The sequence below is a fragment of the Narcine bancroftii genome, chromosome 1 (genome assembly GCF_036971445.1).
Source record: "Narcine bancroftii isolate sNarBan1 chromosome 1, sNarBan1.hap1, whole genome shotgun sequence".
Taxonomy (NCBI): domain Eukaryota; kingdom Metazoa; phylum Chordata; class Chondrichthyes; order Torpediniformes; family Narcinidae; genus Narcine; species Narcine bancroftii.
In genome coordinates this window covers 13,676,495-13,695,714 of record NC_091469.1, presented here as the reverse complement: position 1 = coordinate 13,695,714, position 19,220 = coordinate 13,676,495, and the positions used below count along the sequence as shown (strand labels likewise).

General features: G+C 42.2%; 1 long non-coding RNA gene across 1 annotated transcript in view; it reads left to right on the top strand.

Annotated features, from left to right (window-relative positions):
- LOC138763379 (uncharacterized) overlaps positions 1-16,964 on the top strand; it is a 91,339-nt gene extending 74,375 nt beyond the window's left edge. The window contains exon 3 of the long non-coding RNA XR_011357518.1: positions 16,862-16,964. This is a non-coding gene — a long non-coding RNA (uncharacterized lncRNA). The remainder of the gene's footprint in view (positions 1-16,861) is intronic.
- Positions 16,965-19,220: the final 2,256 nt, after the last annotated feature.

Genomic DNA, 19,220 nt, shown 5'->3' with positions numbered 1-19,220 from the left:
GGGGTTCTTTGGACTCATAACAGTAGTTTTGAGCACCTTATCTACATCTGTGAGTTAAAACATTAGGATAGATCTTGGAGACATGCAAAATCTGGATGCATTCTCTGAAACTTCTTATTGCTTGGTTTGAAATGTTAATGAGTCCTAAAAGCCACCTACCAAAAGTAACAAAGCATCAGGGAATTTAGTGAATGGTGGTAAGAGCTGTTGGTGTGATATTTAATCAGGGGCATTATCATTTTAATTTCAAGTTTATTGTCACCAAGCTGCAGTCAGAAAGTTTGTTTTGCAAGCAGACAAGCAAGAAATCTCACACATAGTTTAGCAGGTAAGGCACGTTACAAGGTGCAGTGTTAAAGGAAGATCAGTTGGAACAGAGCAAAGGCAACATAATTTTACCTGTGTGAGGATCATTCAGGAGTCCAAAAACAACAGGAAAAAACTGTCCTTGAGTCTGGTGGTGCATGATCTCTCCTTCCAGATGGAAGGGATGAAGACATTGTGACTCTTCTAATATGTTGGCTGCTTTTCCAAGGCAGTAGGAGTTATAGATGGAGTCAGTGGAGGGGAGGAGGATTTGTATAATGGCCTGAGCTACATTTGCAATATTTTGCTTTCTTGCTGTCTTTGGCAGAGAAGTTCCCATCCCATGCAGTTGCATACCCTGTTAGGATACTTTCAGTAGTGCTCCTGTAGAAATTGTTTCAGGAAGTCAGTAACATTACAAATTTCCTCAGGTTTCTGAGCAAGTAGAGGCACTAGGGCACTTTCTTGGCCATTGTGTCAAAGAGCATTGACCAGGACAGGTCACTGGAGATGTTTTCTCCCAGGAACTCAAAACCAACTTCTCTCTCCACCTCAACACCATTGATGTGGAATGGGAAGTGAGCTCCACCTCTCTTCCAGAACTCTCAGATCTTATTGATAGAGAGATTGTTTTCTCGGCATCAAGACACGTCTCTCAATCTCCTTTCTTTAAACTATCTCATCTTTGTTAAAAATCCTGCCTATGATGGTGCTGTCATCCATGAATTTAACCATATGTGTCTATCTCTACATCTTCATTACCTGATAGACAATCTAAATCATCGAATCCAACAGTAGAGAAACACACTCTCGGCCTAACATGTCCATGCCGATCAAGCATATGCCATTCACCTGTGTTCATCCAAATCCCTCTAAACCAGCCATTGTAAACAGATCCATGTCTGAGGGCCACAGCATATTTAAGGGGAGACATGGACTGAAACTATTAAAAAATTTTGTTTTTATGTAGTTGGTAGCAAAGAAGTACAGAAGAAACCAATTAAATGACTGCTTTATAGGGAAGAAGGGCCATAGCCAAAAAGAGGTTGAGGATGGCTGTTCTAAACTCTTCTTATTCATGCTCTTGTGCCTTTTGAATGTTACAATTGTCCCTTCTTTGAAACACCACTGGTGACTTATTCCACATACCCACCACTCTCTATGTGAAGAGGGCATTCTTCAGGCCTCTTTTACATCTTTCCCCACCTATGCCAAACTGATACCCTCCAGTTTTAGATTCGCCATAGCCTGGGAAAAAGTCATGATTTTATAAACCTCTATAAGCATTGTGTTACAACAAAGATAAGTGACATTGTCAGTTCACCAAACTCGCTGTTTGTTCAGGATGACTTCTTCTTGGAGGCAAGAGCTCCACAAAATTGATTTGAAATGACATTTCACAGAATCATAAGTTTGGAGTAGGAATGGGTCACTCATCTCCTCCAACCTGCTCTATCTTTTCATCTATCTATAAAGGCTGATCTGACAGCCACTCATACTCTGCATTCCTCTATAAACCTGGTCATCATTTTGCTTATCAAGGAGCAGACTATCCTTGCCTTAAACACATTCAAAACTGCTTTTAGTGTCCTTTGAGAGAGAGAGAGAATTCTAAAGATCTGCAATCCTCTGAGACAAATGATTTTGTCACATCTTTGTCTTACACAAATGACTTTTTAATTCTAAATAGTGGGCCCAGTTGGACCACAAGAGGAAGAGGTGTTTTTCTACATCCATCCATTCATGAACCCTCGGGATCTTGTTTACTTCAGATCAGTATTGGAATTGGTTCCAATAAAAATAACAACCAATGAAATGTTGTTTCTTATTTAAAAATTTAAAGGATTACAGAGTAGTAAAACAGGCTCTTCATCCCTCTGAGTTCTTGTTGACCATCCAGGGGACATGTACAGGAATCCTATATTTAATCTCCCCACAATCTCAAGAACTGCACCCAAATTCTAGCCCTCACACTTTGGAGAAAACTGTAGAACCCAGAGAATATCAATACAGCGACAAACTCCACACAGACAGCACCAGACTTCAGGATTAAACCAGGGTCTCTGGAACTATGCCACTGTTAACATTTAAAATAATTTATAATAGTTTTTTTTAAATTTAGAGATGCAGTATGGAAACAGACTCTTCCAGCCCATGAGTCAGGGCTGCCCAAGTACACCCATTAACCTATAATCCCTGTGCATTTTTGGAGGGTGGGAGAAAAACAGAGCACTCAGAGACTGGTCACTGACGCTGTAATGGCATTGTTTCTAAAAGTAAATAATAAAAATACTGAAATATCTTTAATTCAGCAAATGTCACAGGACAACAGAAATACATTTTGTACGTCATAATCTGTGTTAGGTAGGAATGCTTGAACATTTTATTTATAGTTTTCCAAGTTTGGACTCAAACAGTTTACAACATTGTCATTATCGGTAATTACAGATCTATACCGATTGCAACTTATCCTTACTATTCTGTACAGGCTTTTCTATCGAGTCCAAGCCTAACATCTCTCCCTCCCTCTCTCCTCCCCCACCCCACCCATATCCTTCAACACCTAACACTTGACACGCAACCAATCAAAGAAAAACACTTAAGACATGACAAATATTTACACCATAGGAATAAATCATATTAGGGAGTTATAGGTCTGACATTCCAGGCTGGAATGAAATGGACCCCTCACCCCCTCCCGAGTTGAGGAGGAATTGGAGCAGACCTCTCCACGACCGTGCTCCTATGTGGTTCAGGTATGGCTGCCAAACTTTTTGGAAAGTGTCATACCTTCCTCTTAAGTTATAGGTAATTTTCTCCAGGGGAACACAGGCTTGCATTTCCCTGCTCCACTGCGCAATGACTTCTAGGTAACTGCTATGCACTTCCTGGCCACCGCCAATGCAATCATTACAATTTGAATTTGGAATTTGGACAGCTTATGTCTTATGTCCATTATGTTACCCAACAGGAACAACTCTGGATCCTGTGGGAATTCCTTACCTATGATTTTCCCTAGGACTTTGCCTAGTTCCACCCAGAAGGGCCTCACCTTGGCACATGTCCAGGTCGCATGCACAAAGGTTCCTGTCTCATTGATCTGATAGTTCTGGCTTAGATTCATTAATCTTTTGCAGTGTCAGGTACAGCTGGTACAAAACATTGTATTGCACTAGCCTGTACCTCGCAGTGATTACCACAGCCATGCCAGCCCAGCATAAGTTGGACCAGCACCGCTCACCAATTGTTATTCCTAAGTCTGACTCCCATCTCTGTCTTGACTTATGAAAACCTCATTTAGGTCCTTTCACTTGGAGCAGAAAATGCGTTGCCGAAAAAAATTTCCATGTGATCCCCCTTCAAATCATGGCCTCTATGTCACTGCACTTTGGTAGGACCATGGTTGGACCTAATTTGTCCTGTAGAAAAGATCTTATCTGAAGGTAGCAGTGCAATGTCTTATTTGATAAATCATACTTCTGACTAAGTTGTTCAAATGACATTAACTGCCCTTGCTCGTAACAGTCCTCTATGCACCTGATGCCATTTCAATTCCAGTTGTCCAGGATCTTGTCACCTACTGTCAAAGGTATTAATCGATTTGGAGTTGGTGATTTTTTTGGAGACAGTTCCACTTTTATTCCTAAATATTAATTAACTTTGTTCCAAATATGAATAATTTGTTTTAATATGAGGTTTTTCCAGATAACAATTTGGAATCCCATTTATAAATAAAGTTCTCTGCCACCCTCTCGTCCACCAAGTCCTGACCAATTTATACCCAGGGTGGTACCTCTTCCCACCTCCCACCCCGCCAAAGAGTGAGGAGCTGTATCTCAACTGGGCTGCCCATTAATATTTTTTGAAGTCTGGCATTTGCAATCTGCCCAAACTGTAATTTCAGGTCAATTTCTCCATAGAGACCCTGGCTACCTTTCCATTCCATAGGAATGTTCTTAGTTGTGAGAGCAGGGTTTGGAAAAAAAATCCCTGGGCAATGCCACGGGTAATGTCTGAAAGAGATACTGAAGTCTTGGCAACACATTCATTTTCACACAGCTGACCCTGCCCATCAGCATATGGGCAGTGTCATCCACCTGTTTAGGTCCTCCTCAAATTTTCCCAGCAAGGGAGTATAATTTAATTTGTACAAATTGTTTAGATTATTATCTATTTTGACTCCTAGGTACTTCATCCCATTTTGCAACCACTTTAGGTAACTATTCTCTTGACATTGGCTATATTTCCCCCCTCCCCCTCACTGTAACTGGCATAATTACACTCATGTCCCAATTAATCTTGTATCTGAAGACTCCCCCATAGTCTTCCAAAGTTGAGCGCAGTTTGGATAACGAGCTAACTGGGTCTGTCAAATATATCATCAGCGTATAAGCTGATCGTGTTCTTCCTGGATGACTTTAAACCCTTTGATGTCTGGATCCTGGCGAATGGCCTCAGCCAATGGTTCTATAGCCAGTACAAACAGAGTTGGAGATAGTGAGTATGTCTACTTGATCTCATTAGTGGAAAGGCTGAAGAAGTTCGACCATCAGTCACACCTTTCACCTTGATATAGCACCCTTATCCAATTAAAAAATTTGGCCCTAACCTACTTTTTCCAGCACTCTGAATATAAAGTCCCTAATCTATCAGATGCCTTATCTGCACTGAGGGCTATGGCAAAAACCCCTCTCATTTCTAGTTTGCGCCAAATGAATTATATTTAGTCATCTGCCAATGTTATCCATCGGCTATCTTTATTGGAAAAAGCCCATTTGATCTTTATTGATTATTTCTGGCAAATGCTTCACCAATCTATTTGCCAGGGCTTTGGCTATTTATCTTATAGTCCATATTTAATAGTGCAATAGGTCTATAAGAAGACAGCATTAACAGGTCCTTATCTTTCTTCAAGATCATTGTAATAATTGCTGTCGAAAAAGATTGTGGGAGTCTATGGATCTCCATTGCTTGATCTATCACCTCCACATAAAGAGGTATCAACAAATCTTTGAATTCCTTGTAGAACTCAAGTGGAAACTTATCCTCCCCAGAGACTTGTAAGTTTGCAGTGAATTCAATGCACTTACTATTTCTTCTTCCACGAAGGGACAGTCTAAACCTTCCTCCCCTCCCGGATCTAAATTTGGCAACTCTATCTTAGACAGGAACTCACCAATTTTACCTGGCTTCCCTACCAATTCTGATTTATATAAACCTTCATAGAATTTCTGGAAGGTGTCATTAATTTTCTTTGGTTTGTAAGAAGTCCTGCCATCCCTAGTTTGTATCGTATTGATCATTCTTGAGACCTGCTCTGCTTTCAACTGCCATGCAAGGACTGTATGGGCTCTTTCTCCCAATTCGTAGTACTTTTGCTTTTCCATGCTGTACGTTTGAAGTGTGTTATATTTCAGCTTCTTGTTTGTTAAACCCTATATTGATCTTCTGAGCCCAATTATTGGAAATCCTTTTCTAAATGAGTGATCTCTTGTTCTAATTTTCCCACCTCCCTATTGTATTCTTCCTTTATTGTTTTAGTATATCCAATTATTTGAACCCTCAAATGAGCTTTGAGGGTGTCCCATAAAAGGATTTTATCTGGTGTAGAGGTACAGTTAGCCTCACAAAATGTGTCTATCTGCGTTCTTATGAAACTACAAAACTCCAGCTTCTTTAACAGTAATACATTAAGATGTCATCTGTATACTGTCTCCTGATTATCTGGCATCTCAATCTCAACTACTAGGGATGAATGCTCTGAATGAAGTCTCACCATGTGCTCACCCTCCATGATCCTACCCTCTAGACTAATAGTCATGCTGTCTTGAGTAAAAGGAATAATCCCTCTCACTCGGATGCTTCCACCCCCAGATGTCAATCAAATTCAGCTCTTTCATACCATCAATACTGGCATGTGCCTCCCTTATTTTTGCCATTTTCTTTGTTGACTTGTTCAAAACAGGGTCCAGACAAAAATTAAAATCTCCCCAATTAGAATATACTCTTTTCCTTCTGCCAATCTCAGGAAGATATCCTGTATAAATTTTTCATCATCTCTATTAGGGGTGTATAAATTCATTAAGGTCCAGGATTCTGAATAAATTTGACAGGGCACCATTATAAATCTACCTGCTTTGTCTGTAGTCACACCCTGAACTCTCACTGGAACACTCTTCCTGATCAGAATTGCCACCCCACCTTGACTTTGAACCAAATGAGGAGGCTAATACCTGGCCCACCCATCCTTTTTTTTAAACTTTTGATGCACTTGTTCTGTTAAATGAGGTTCTTGGAGGAAGGCCAGATCCACTCCCATTTTTTTAATGTGTGCCAAGACACTTTTTCTCTTAATTTTTCCATTCAAATCATTAACATTAAAATTTGAAAATGTTATGCTTTTAGCCATTGCCCTAGGGGTTATTATAGTTATATTTCTTTCATACCTCTTCTGCCCTGGGTCCTGTCTCATCCAGCCCTTTGTCTTCAGCCACCCATGCCAGATCCTGAGGAAAAAAAGACAAAAACTAAAATAACTAACCATAGGAAAGGAAAAAAGAAAACAAATAACTAAATGCATACTGAGGTAACATATTTAGTTATCCAAAAACGATTGTCCCATCATGGTCCTTGGCCCGCATTGTATTCCCCTCCCTCCTTCAGTGACTGGATCCTTTAGGTCATCACCATCCTCTTCCCCCCACCCCCCCACCCCCCCCCCCCCCCCCGCCGCTATAACAAGTTGTGCACCTCGCACCCATCTTCTCTTCCATCCACTTCCCATGGACTCACAGAAAAATTACACTTATCACTTCACTTCTATTTGCTATGAACACAGAATTTACATCTTTTTATGCCAGAATACTTTACAATACACAAGAAAAATATTCAAAATTGTGAGTTATTCCCATTTTGGCTTTAATTCTTCTTTTTACCCCCAAGTGTACGCAAATCTCCAGCAAATTGCTGTGCCTTCTCAGGGTCAGTAATAAACTTCTGCACCCCCCACCCCACCCCAGGGTGGTTGGGTGTCTCAACACACATTTGTACCCTTTCTGCTTTATCAGCCTTTTGGTTGGTGCAAGCACCTTCCCGGCCTTCAAAAGTGCAGGACCAATATCAGGGTAAAAGAAAACCTTGTTCCCCTCTATTTCCATAGGACATCGTCTCTTTTTTGTGCTGGCTGCCACTGCCCCCAGTATTTTTTTCTCTGTCCTGGTAACGTAATAGTTTCACCAGTATGGAACGTATTTTCTGTCTGGCTCCTGGTTTCAGGAGGAGGGACCTATATGCTTTCGCTATTTCTACCCTTTCCCCTAATATGCCTTTACCCAGCACCTCAGGGATCCAGCTTTGGAAAAATCTCACAGTGTTCTGTCCTTCTGTCCCCTTTTAGCCACACTATTTTAAAATTATTTCTCGTACTATAATTTTCGAGGGCTTCTAACTTCCTCCATATATGGTCCCACTCCTTCTAGTGTATCTAATTTATTCCCCATATTATGTATGGTGTCTTTGCTTGCCCCCATTCTCTCTTCTACCTCTGACATCCTTCCCATCTGTCCTGAGAGGGCACCCTACATTTTATCTAATTTTCCTCCCATGTCCTGAATCCTTTTATCCATTGCCTGGGAGAGTCTGTCCTCCATGAGGCCTAATGCCTCCATAACATCTCGCTGGGAGGGTTCTGAGCCCCCCCCCCCCGCATGTTTTGCCTCATTAGAATTCTTTATTATGGTCCTATGGATCCTTCCTCCATCGCCATATGGATCCTCATCACAGCCCCCAGGCTTGTTGTTCCCACTGCTGGTACTCGCCTCTGCTTCTGACCCAGCTTTGGACCTGCTGCTGGAGCTTGTTTCCGCGCACAACCCGACACCGCCTACTCCTTCGCATCCCACTGACTGCTCCACTCGATCTGATGCTGGACCCACCACTGGAACTGAGATATGCTGTGCCATTCATTCTTACATTGGCCCCGATGGTGGTTCCTCCTGGCTTCATAAATTTTCAGCCCAGCTCCTCTTTGTGCTCCCCAGCCTCTCCACCCGGCGACTGCTGCACACATCAGTATTACCACAGTCATTGTACACAATGTGAAGACACCTGACCTGGCGTCCCAAGCCTCTCCCGCTCCCCAAGGCTTCCTGCAGGGCTTTCAGCTGCTACTTGCCAGTCTGGAGTGATGTCTTCTCCTGTGTTTCATCTCTTGCTGGGCAAGCTGTTTGGTTGGAGCATCAACTCCTTCAGTGGGCTATGATGTGGCCCCACAATTTTTCCCCACCATGAAGCACCTTGAGTCTGGTTTCCTGTTTCAAAGCTGATTCCTTTGTATTTTTGCCAGTGAGTTTGCTTTTTTTGGTCATCATTCTATTCTAGACATCTTCCTACATCCCTTACAGGTATTCTGGTGATTTTTTTGAAGTTTCTTTTTCTCAGTTTATTTTCTTATGATCCTGGGAGCTCTGGGATTCTACCTCCTCCTACTCTCCCTGTATCATGTGACTCCCCCACCTCTGTTAGGCAGGAATGTTGACAGACTGAAGTTCCATAGCTCGGGAGAAGAACAGAGATGTGCCATCAAAAATTTCACTTACATTATAATTTTTAACAATTCTAATAATTTTTCTATTGGGAAAAAAACTACTTAAATCATGAAAAAACAGAAATGTTGAAGGATCTCAGTAGATTTCACAGTGCCATTGGAGATAAAGATACAGTATATTCTTCTTCTTTCTTTGGCTTGGCGGACGAAGATTTATGGAGGGGTAATGTCCACGTCAACTGCAGGCTCGATTGTGGCTGACAAGTCCGATGTGGGACAGACAGACACGGTTGCAGCGGTTGCAGGGGAAAATTGGTTGGTTGGGGTTGGGTGTTGGGTTTTTCCTCCTTTGTCTTTTGTCAGTGAGGTGGGGTCTGCGGTCTTCTTCAAAGGAGGTTGCTGCCCGTCGAACTGTGAGGCGCCAAGTGCACGGTTTGAGGCGATATCAGCCCACTGGCGGTGGTCAATGTGGCAGGCACCAAGAGATTTCTTTAGGCAGTCCTTGTACCTCTTCTTTGGTGCACCTCTGTCACGGTGGCCAGTGGAGAGCTTGCCATATAACACGATCTTGGGAAGGCGATGGACCTCCATTCTGGAGATGTGAACTGCCCAGCGCAGTTGGATCTTCAGCAGCGTGGATTCGATGCTGTCGGCCTCTGCCATCTCGAGTACTTCGATGTTAGGGATGAAGTCGCTCCAATGAATGTTGAGGATGGAGCGGAGACAACGCTGATGGAAACGTTCTAGGAGCCGTAGGTGATGCCGGTAGAGGACCCATGATTCGGAGCCGAACAGGAGTGTGGGTATGACAACGGCTCTGTATACGCTAATCTTTGTGAGGTTTTTTAGTTGGTTGTTTTTCCAGACTCTTGTGTGTAGTCTTCCAAAGGCGCTATTTGCCTTGGCGAGTCTGTTGTCTATCTCGTTATCGATCCTTGCATCCGATGAAATGGTGCAGCCGAGATAGGTAAACTGGTTGACCTTTTTGAGTTTTGTGTGCCCGATGGAGATGTGGGGGGCTGGTAGTCATGGTGGGGAGCTGGCTGATGGAGGACCTCAGTTTTCTTCAGGCTGACTTCCAGGCCAAACATTTTGGCAGTTTCCGCAAAACAGGACGTCAAGCGCTGAAGAGCTGGCTCTGAATGGGCAACTAAAGAGGCATCGTCTGCAAAGAGTAGTTCACGGACAAGTTGGTGTGAGCTTGCAGGCGCCTCAGATTGAAGAGACTGCCATCCGTGCAGTACCGGATGTAAACAGCGTCTTCATTGTTGAGGTCTTTCATGGCTTGTTTCAGCATCATGCTGAAGAAGATTGAAAAGAGGGTTGGTGCGAGAACGCAGCCTTGCTTCAAGCCATTGTTAATGGAGAAGGGTTCAGAGAGCTCATTGCTGTATCTGACCCGACCTTGTTGGTTTTTGTGCAGTTGGATAACCATGTTGAGGAACTTTGGGAGGCATCCGAGGCGCTCTAGTATTTGCCAAAGACCTTTCCTGCTCACGGTGTCGAAGGCTTTGGTGAGGTCAACAAAGGTGATGTAGAGTCCTTTGTTTTGTTCTCTGCACTTTTCTTGGAGCTATCTGAGGGCAAAGACCATGTTAGTAGTTCCTCTGTTTGCGCGAAAGCTGTACTGTGATTCTGGGAGAACATTCTCGGTGACACTAGGGAATTTGGGAGAATCCTAGCGAAGATTTTGCCTGCAATGGAGAGCAGCGTGATTCCCCTGTAGTTTGAGCAGTCTGATTTCTTGCCTTTGTTTTTGTACAGGGTGATGATGATGGCATCATGAAGGTCCTGAGTATATATCTTTTTATATATATCGTTATATATCTTTACCTCCTATGAACACTGCAAGACCTGTTGCGTTCCTCCAGCATTTCTATGTTTTTCTCACAATCACAATGTCTGCAGTCTTTCGTGTCTCACTCTATTTAAATTGTTTTTTATGAGAGTGCTAATTTTCAGAATGTGGGTAATATTCCATTGGGTGCTAAACTGAGACTTTATTCCTTTTCCAGGCATGAATCAATTCCCCTAGCTTGGATTCCTTTTAGTTAATATCATGACAAGTGATGTTGGAAATTTTTCCCATTTTAGAAAGTGTGCAGCCCCATGAGTGGAAATGAAGCAAAACAGAAAAGCAGGTGCATTGTTTCAAGTTCAATTTATTGTCTTATGTGCTGAGCTATGATGAGAAAGTTGGCTTTGCAAACAATCCAGTCAGTTGATCTATATGAGGTACAGCAATAAAAACACAATGCAGATTACTGAGTTACAGAGAGCGATCAGTTAGAACCGAGCAAAGGCAACATCATTTTACCAATGTGAGGTTCATTCAGAAGTCTGATGACTGTGAGAAAAGAATATCTTGGTACATTATCATGCACTCATGAATCTTCTTCCTGATGGGAGGAGGGTGAAGAGAGTGTGGCCGGGATGAATCATGAATCTTCTAATACACTGGTTGCATTTCCAAGGAAGTGGGAAATGTAGACAGTATCGATGCAGTGGGAGTGCTGTATGGAATGGTCTGATCCTTGTTCGTAACTCTGGAGTTTCTTGTCATCTTGGGTGGTCCAGTACTATGCGGTGATGCATTCAGACAGCATACTTTCAGTGATTCATTTTTCGAAGTTGTTGAGGGATGTAAGCAACCTGCTAAGTTCCCCAGGCTTCTGAGGAATTAGAGGTGCAGGTGTGCTTTCTTGGGCATTGAATCAATGTGGACAGATCATAGGCAAATGCTTAAAGCTAAGAATTTAATTCTGTCCATTATGTCAATCTCAAGATTGATGTGAACATGGAAATGAACATCACTTCTCTTTTGATAGATTATGACCAGCTCCTTGATCTTGCTGATGTTAAGGGAGAAGTTGTTGTCCTGGCACAAGGAATAGGTCCTTCTATCTCCCTTCTGTATTCTGATTCATCATTGTTTGAGACCTGGTTAACAATAAAGGCGCAGTCAACAAATTTATGGATGGAAGTTTGACTGCACATTCATGGGTGTACGTAGTAGTTGACTGAGTACAGGAGCTTTCTGGGGCACGGGTGTTAAAGGCTCATTGTGGAAGAGTTGATGTCACCAATCCTCAGGGATTGCAGTCTGCAGAACAGGAAGCTGTGATTCAGTTGCAAAGGGAGTAGCTGAGGTTACCCAGGAACCTATCCCATCCTGCTTCTGAAACTGAAAGACTGCCACAAGACTCACACCACAAGGTTCAGGAACAGCTGCTACCCCTCCAGCATCAGACTCATCAACAATAAACTCAATCAGGGATATTTAAGGGCTCTTACTTTTGCACTTTTTGATTTTTTTTCTCTCTCTCTCTGTCTTTATTGCACAGTTGGTTTGTTTACATTTCTTTATTTGTTTACTTGTGTACATTGAGTCAGCTTTTTTTGCACTACCAATAAATAGTAATTCTGCTTCACCCAAAGGAAAAAGAATCTCAGGGTTGGATGTGATGTCATGTATGTATTCTGACAATAAATCTGAACCCTGAGTTTCTTTTTAATGGCCCAGGCAGAATTTCTACCTCTGAAATCTTGCCATTCGCAGAGATGGAAAGAATTGGTGGCTCTTTTCCAGCAGGGGTCCTTGACATCAACTTTAGTTTTCATAGTGTTGTAAATATTCTCTGCTCATTCATTCCTGGCCAAGGGACTTGCAGCCAGGATGGGAAACATGTTGACGGCATCAATAGATATTGTGGCAATTAAGAACTTGGGGTGTTGTTGCATACAATACACAAATGTGCTAGAGAAACTCATCAGGTCACGCAGCATCAATGGGAGATAAAGGGTAAACGTTGTTTCGGAACTGAGCCCTTCATCAAGAATGAGAAAAAACAGATAGATATGAATAAAAAGGTGGGGGGGAGGAGGAGAAGGGGAAAAGCACAGGCTAACAGTTGGAAGGATAGAAGAGAAAAAAGGCTGATATGATGGGGAGAGAGAAGGGTAGCTCTCTGATAGAAGGAAAGGAAGGGTCGAGTAGCTGGAGGATAGGAAGGGAAGGGAAAGAGAGACACAGGGAAGGTGGTTAATGGAAATTAGAGAAGTGAATGTTAATGTCATCTGGTTGGAATGTACCCAGATGGAATAGATGTTGTTCTGCATCCTGTTTCATATTGTACAGACCACCCTTACCAGCTTGCTTGGTTTCTCCTGCCGTATTCTATGGACCACACTTGACATTTTTCTTTTTCCTGACGAAGGGCTCAGGCCCAAAATGTTCTTTAGCCTTTACTTGTTAGGGATTCTATGTGACCTGCTGAGTTTCTACAGTTCGTTTGTGCATTCCCCTCCACCCCAGCATCTGCAGACCCTGTGTAGAATTGGTGCCAGCTTTATTTTTAGATAACATTATCAACGAACAGCATGATGATGAAAAATGATTGTCCTTGAAAATGATCAGATTTTCATACTCTTCCCACCATTTAATAATTTTCTATCCTTGATCTTTATGAGATATTATGCATTCATTGAGAACAATTTGTGACACATTCTAGAATATTGATGTTAATAGCCTAGAAATTAATCTTGTGGATATTAGCAGATAAACACTAATGCATTTCTTTAGTAGTTTAATTAGAGTGTTAACCTCGCATATTAATTTTAATGTAACTGGTAGATCAGTAGGTAAAGAAATATTAATGCAATAAGCATGAACTAAAAGTCCCAGTGGTGAAATGTGGGTCAGCTTGATGTCGTTAACATTCTGTGATCCTACTGATTATTGCTCAGCATAGCTGATACAAGTTGTATTTGCACCCTTTTTTGTTTCATTCTCAACCGGATTGGTTTCCAAAAGTTAGATGTTCATTAAGTGAGGGGGGAGGGGGAAGTTTAAGGGAGATATGAGGCTTGTTTTTTTTTCTAACAGAGAGTAGAAGGTATCTGGCATGCACTGCCTAAGGGGGTGGAAACAAACAGGACAGTGAATATAAGAGGCACTTAGGCAGAGTGTGGACAGTTATGGACAATGTGCAGGCAGATGGAATTCATTTTATTATGGTATCACTGACATGGTAGGCTGAAGGACCTTTTCCTATGTTGTCCTATTCTATATTTCATTTAATCAAGCATTACAGACCATGTGATGCCACTTTTCATGGCTGGAATCCAAGTACATTTGTATTATGTGCACAAAAGGCTTGTGTTTAACCTACGGATGTGAGCCACCTGCACACCGAGTGCAGTACAACATTGATAATCTACTGTCTGTCTATTTGGAAATCCTGATGTCTCACCAGGCCATTCTCCTTCTAATCTTGGTGGGCCCTCATTGCATTGGTCCTTAGAACCTCCCAGGAGCCTGAATCCCTGCACTCTCTTCAGCGCACCTGGGCCCCAGTGCCTGCATTCATGACAAGGGCACTTACGCTCAGCTCCTGTTCTCCCTTGTATCTCACCTGGGGTGTGGGATCTCCTGTTCCTTTGAAATTTACTCAGGCCTTGATTTCCATATTCCCTCTAAACTCGGCAGGGTCCCAGTCTCTCACACACTTCAAAGTTACTAGGTTCTCTGGAACTTTTAAAAGGAAACTCATGTCCAAGCATTCACATAAATAACATCCAGTAGTCCAGAAAACCTGTCCAGTACCAACAATGTCCCACTTGTGTTGATTATTTGTGTTTTAACGTCGACTTTTACAAAAAAGTTTTCATTGTATCATGCCAATGAGTATTGAGACACAGTAGAATTTTAAGCCCCTGAACTTTCAGAAGCAAGAAAAATAACCAAGTTGAAAGGCATGACCTTTGAATGTGAGAACAATTGGTGCAAGTTTAACTTTATTAAAAGAAGGGTTACCATGAGATAGATTGAAAGCAAGAATAAAAGACAAACTGCCATTAAGTTTTACAGATAGGACAGCTGAGTAATCTCACAATTAACAAATCCTACTGACTTCCAGCTTGAATGGGCTTTTGCTGAAGATGCAGTTGACAGGTCTTTCCTTCAATGGTTCAGATGAGATTGCAGTGTTGCATCCAACCCTCATGGCATTTTAATCACACATCCTGAGCAGAGATCTCACTGAGCTTTTTAGTCTGATAGAGGTTAGAATAAGGAGAGATAAAATCCTGGATTTGTTCAAGATTCCTTTATTATTAAGCACATAAAAACAAAGAAAGTAGTCAACTTTTGATGGTCGTTAAGGCATACTTCGAGGCACCACTAGTATTGTCCGGCACAACTAACAGTAAGAAAAAGCAAGTCCTTTCAGAGAAGATGAGTGCCCGTAGATTTTCCTCCTGCATCCCTCCAACCTCTGCACCCCCATGCCCCCATGGGCCTCCTGTTCATTCCAGTAGTGATTCCAAACATCCAATACCACTAGGAAGCTGTGAAAGCCCGAGTTCTTTCAGGAGCCCATCTCATCTTTGGGATCCTCACAGATCCCAATCCCATCACCAGATTCCCACAAGCCAGTCTCCAGCAATGCACAACCTGATGTGAGTCCTTCAGCCTCCAAACACCTCACTGGTCTGATGATAAGGTGCATTGTATGTATTTCTAATGTTGTTTTGAAAAGCTGGCAGTATTGCAGTGCATCATTTAATATGCATTGGTATCAGCCCCTTCATACACCACCCATTGTGTCTGGTGTCAGGACTCAGCCACACAACTACCACCTCAACATCCAGTCCTTGAAGTGCTCTGCAGAAGGCCATTTAATTGCAAGTGGTTGCACAGAGGACAGAGACTGCGCCCAGGTTTAGGGAAAGGGACTGCAACAAAAGGATGGAACCTTCTAACCTGGGAGGGGAGTATGGGCAAGGAGACCCTCTAGGGCTCCCTGCAGTCACCATTGGTCAAATATTATCAGGAAACAATCTGCAAAGCAACTATTGGCCACACAGGTGATCAGTGCTTGAAAAATTGCCACAATCTCATAGAATTTGCCTATATCTTCATTTATAGTAAGTTTTGGCCTTCTTTCTTCCTCTCCTTCCATCTCTCCCTACTGCCTGTCTCGTCCCCCTCATTCTTTTATGCTTCTCTTACTTTTTCCTTTTCTTGGTTGCTCTGCTTGTTTCTTCTCCCGTCACCTTTCCCTGATCTCTATGTGTGTCTCTCCCTCACTCCATCCTTTACATTCTGTAAGCCTCCATCTGTCTCCCTTTCCCTCCTGTTCACTTTGAACTTTATTCTTTTTCCATATGTTTCTCTCTTTCTCTTCCTCCCCCCACCCCCCCCCCCCCCCGTCTTCCCAACCCACATGCTCTCAATTAACACCATCTTCAATGTCTCTCCCTCTCCGTGTCTCTGTCCCATCCACTGTGTCTCCAGCCTATTTCCTGATCCCATCTGCATTGTGTCTGGGAATGGCAATGTCACTTCTCACAAAGGTAGCTGAGCAGAATGGGAACCTCATATGATAGGCGAGAGGGGGGGTCAGGACTATGTAGCTGCTCTTAGTATTTTGTTCTATAATTTTTTATACTTGAGAGTAGCTCCAAATGTTAATAATTCCAATATTAATTCCAATTTTAAGAAAAATTTAGACATGTTCACAGATGGAAGGTGAGTGGGTCTAGGTAGAATAATAGTTTGGCACAAACTAGCAGGGCTTCAGGGGTTGGTTCTATACTCTTGTGTTCTATGGTTCTCTTTTGGATATCTGCATATTTATTTTTAAATTTAGACATACAGCATGGTAACAGCCCATTTCAGCCCGAGTCCGTGCCACCCAATTAACCTACAATCCCCGGTATATTTCAAGCGATGGGAAAATCCATACAGACGAGGGGAGAATGTACACAGGGCCGTATCTTCAGAAAATAGAGCCTATGGCAAGCACTGAAATGCACCCCTGTCCTGACACCCATCTTTTAGATAACTTTATCATAATATCAATTAAAAAATACAAGTCAAACTCATTAATATTTTAATTAACAAATTATGGCACTACATGAAAATTATAACTGCACTTTTCTTGCTTTCACTGATACAAATTGGTCTATGATGTGATCAACGTCAGTTTTTTCTCTTTCTATACTCAGCAGAGCAAGATCACAGAGTCAGCCTTGCCTCATGGAAGCTCTCAAATATGAAAGCATTAGATTTAACTTGCTGAATGATCTCTCAGAGCTGGTGATGGAAATTGCGATGGTTAGTATTATCTGAATAGCCATGCAAAGATTGGGGAAGATGCTCTCATCTCCTGCTGAATGATAAATTTGAGAAGCTCTTCAGGTCTTGATATTTTTATGTTGGCTCGCCTTGATAGTAACATACTGCAATCCATTTTTTTTTTCAAATAGCTGCTGTCCATTAACATCAGCACTGTGCAATTTGCTCAAATTTTCACATTTCTTCTTTAGGTCATTACTGTTGATGCCATAACACAATCTCTCAACATCAAGAAGGAGCCCAAACTTGGCATCAGTGTCATGCAGACAAGCGAATCTTTCATCCATGACTGTCAAGACAGTCGAGAGTTTCCTTCATGAATCTTTCCTCCTCAGCTGTTAACCCAGCATCTCTTGAGTTCTCATCAGCCATTCATTTCTTTCGTCCCTGACATCTTTCAATTCCATTCTTGACAGAGACCAAGTCCTTCTTCACTGACCAACACTTTTCTTTCATCATCAAAATTATCTCGGAGGGATTTCAAATTCAGGGAAGCATCATGGAAATTCATGCTCGAATCCTACAGCCGTACAGTCAATGCGAATGAGGACTTTGTTCCAAAATCCTAGCAAAGTAAGAAAATCGTAACTCCACATGCATTTATACAGCTGCCTTGCATCACTTCTTGTTTCATTAGCTTTATTTCCATTGTCTATCATGTCCTGGAGAACTTGAAGTATTTCTTCAAGGTACTTGTTGATGGGTTTCACAGCTCTGTCCTTGCAATCCACCTGGTTTCAGACTCTGACTTAACAAACACAGGTATGGAGCTTTTGAGGTTTTCCCAGCACGGTGCTGAACAAGAGAAAAACATGTAGGGAGCTTCTATGGTTCCAAAGAACATGGCTATCATTGGTTCCTGCTTGTCTGCATGTGCACCCACCAAGTTGAGTGAGTGATTTTCACAATTCACAAACACTACCAGATAGTTTTTATCACATATTATTTGATGAACTCCACTGTGTCCAGCCATCACCTTTGGATTTTAACAAACTTGGACTTTTAATGAGAACATTAAATTTCATAGAATTTCATAAATTCTAGACTCCCCCCCTAGTTTATATAGGAGAATGGTCTTACTGCCAGTTGACACTGTGCAGTGATTCTGTGAACTATGTGGTCATGTAGATCCCAGCAATAGATTTTACATAATAATTTATATGTGATTTAAGAATATGGCCATCCTAATGCTGCTCACACATGATAATCAAAGGCAGATCATACATCTGAAGAAAATTGTTTTTCCACTATCTGAGGATGGCTTGTCTGACTTTAATAGAAACTGCTCATAGTGCTCCCCTTCAAGTGGGGCCCAGGGCACATGCCATATCTGCCATACCTTAGATACACCACTGAATGTCCAAACTCCTTACAGACAGCAATTGTCAAATTGCTCCTCATGTCAACATTGATTCACCAAAACATAGAAGAAACTAAGGGGAGGCAGTGGGTGCTGGAGAGTGGTGGTGGTGAGGTAAAACTTGAGTGTTGACACCATAAACATGTAATCAGACATCATTCCATCAGATGATGGCCCAAATGGGCTACATTCTGATGAGGCATAGGAGGAGTCAAGGGAGAACCTAGAAATTGAGTGAGAAGCAATGGCATTGGAAGACACCCCCTTCGCAATGCCTGGTCTCACTGAAGCATTGAACCATATTAATAGGAGAATCCAAAGAAAAGGGCATGGCCAATGACATCGAAGGTTTCAGGTATACCTGGGAAAATGAGAGATGTTTGGTTTTCATGTACCCACGATTCCAGAGAATTTCTAGAGCATAAAATATCAATTGGAAAGGTTCGGAATTGAGGCATGAACTTAGAATTAATATTGTTATCTTCTCCTTCATGATGAGTACCCTTTAATTCATCAAAGTTATCATAAGATGTGCCAATGCATCCCTCTGAATGCCAAACAAAAATGAGGCAGGTCTGTTCAATGTTCCTTTGTTTTCATCTACACAAATTACACAAGGTTTGTTTTTCCCTGTTTGCCCTCTAAGGACACACAAAGAGGTGCCATTAGTCCAGTGTCCCTATCAAGATGAGAAAGAAGCAAAACAGAAATGTTCAGAGACATCGAGTGTCTGTGCATCCTGCTGTCCCCTTCTGTATTCAACACAGCCTCCTGTCCGTTCCAGCGGTGGACCCAAGTTCCAGGCATCTGAGTCACCCTCCTTGGCCTCAGGTCCCAATCCACGACGTGTATGTGGAGCCAAAGTACTG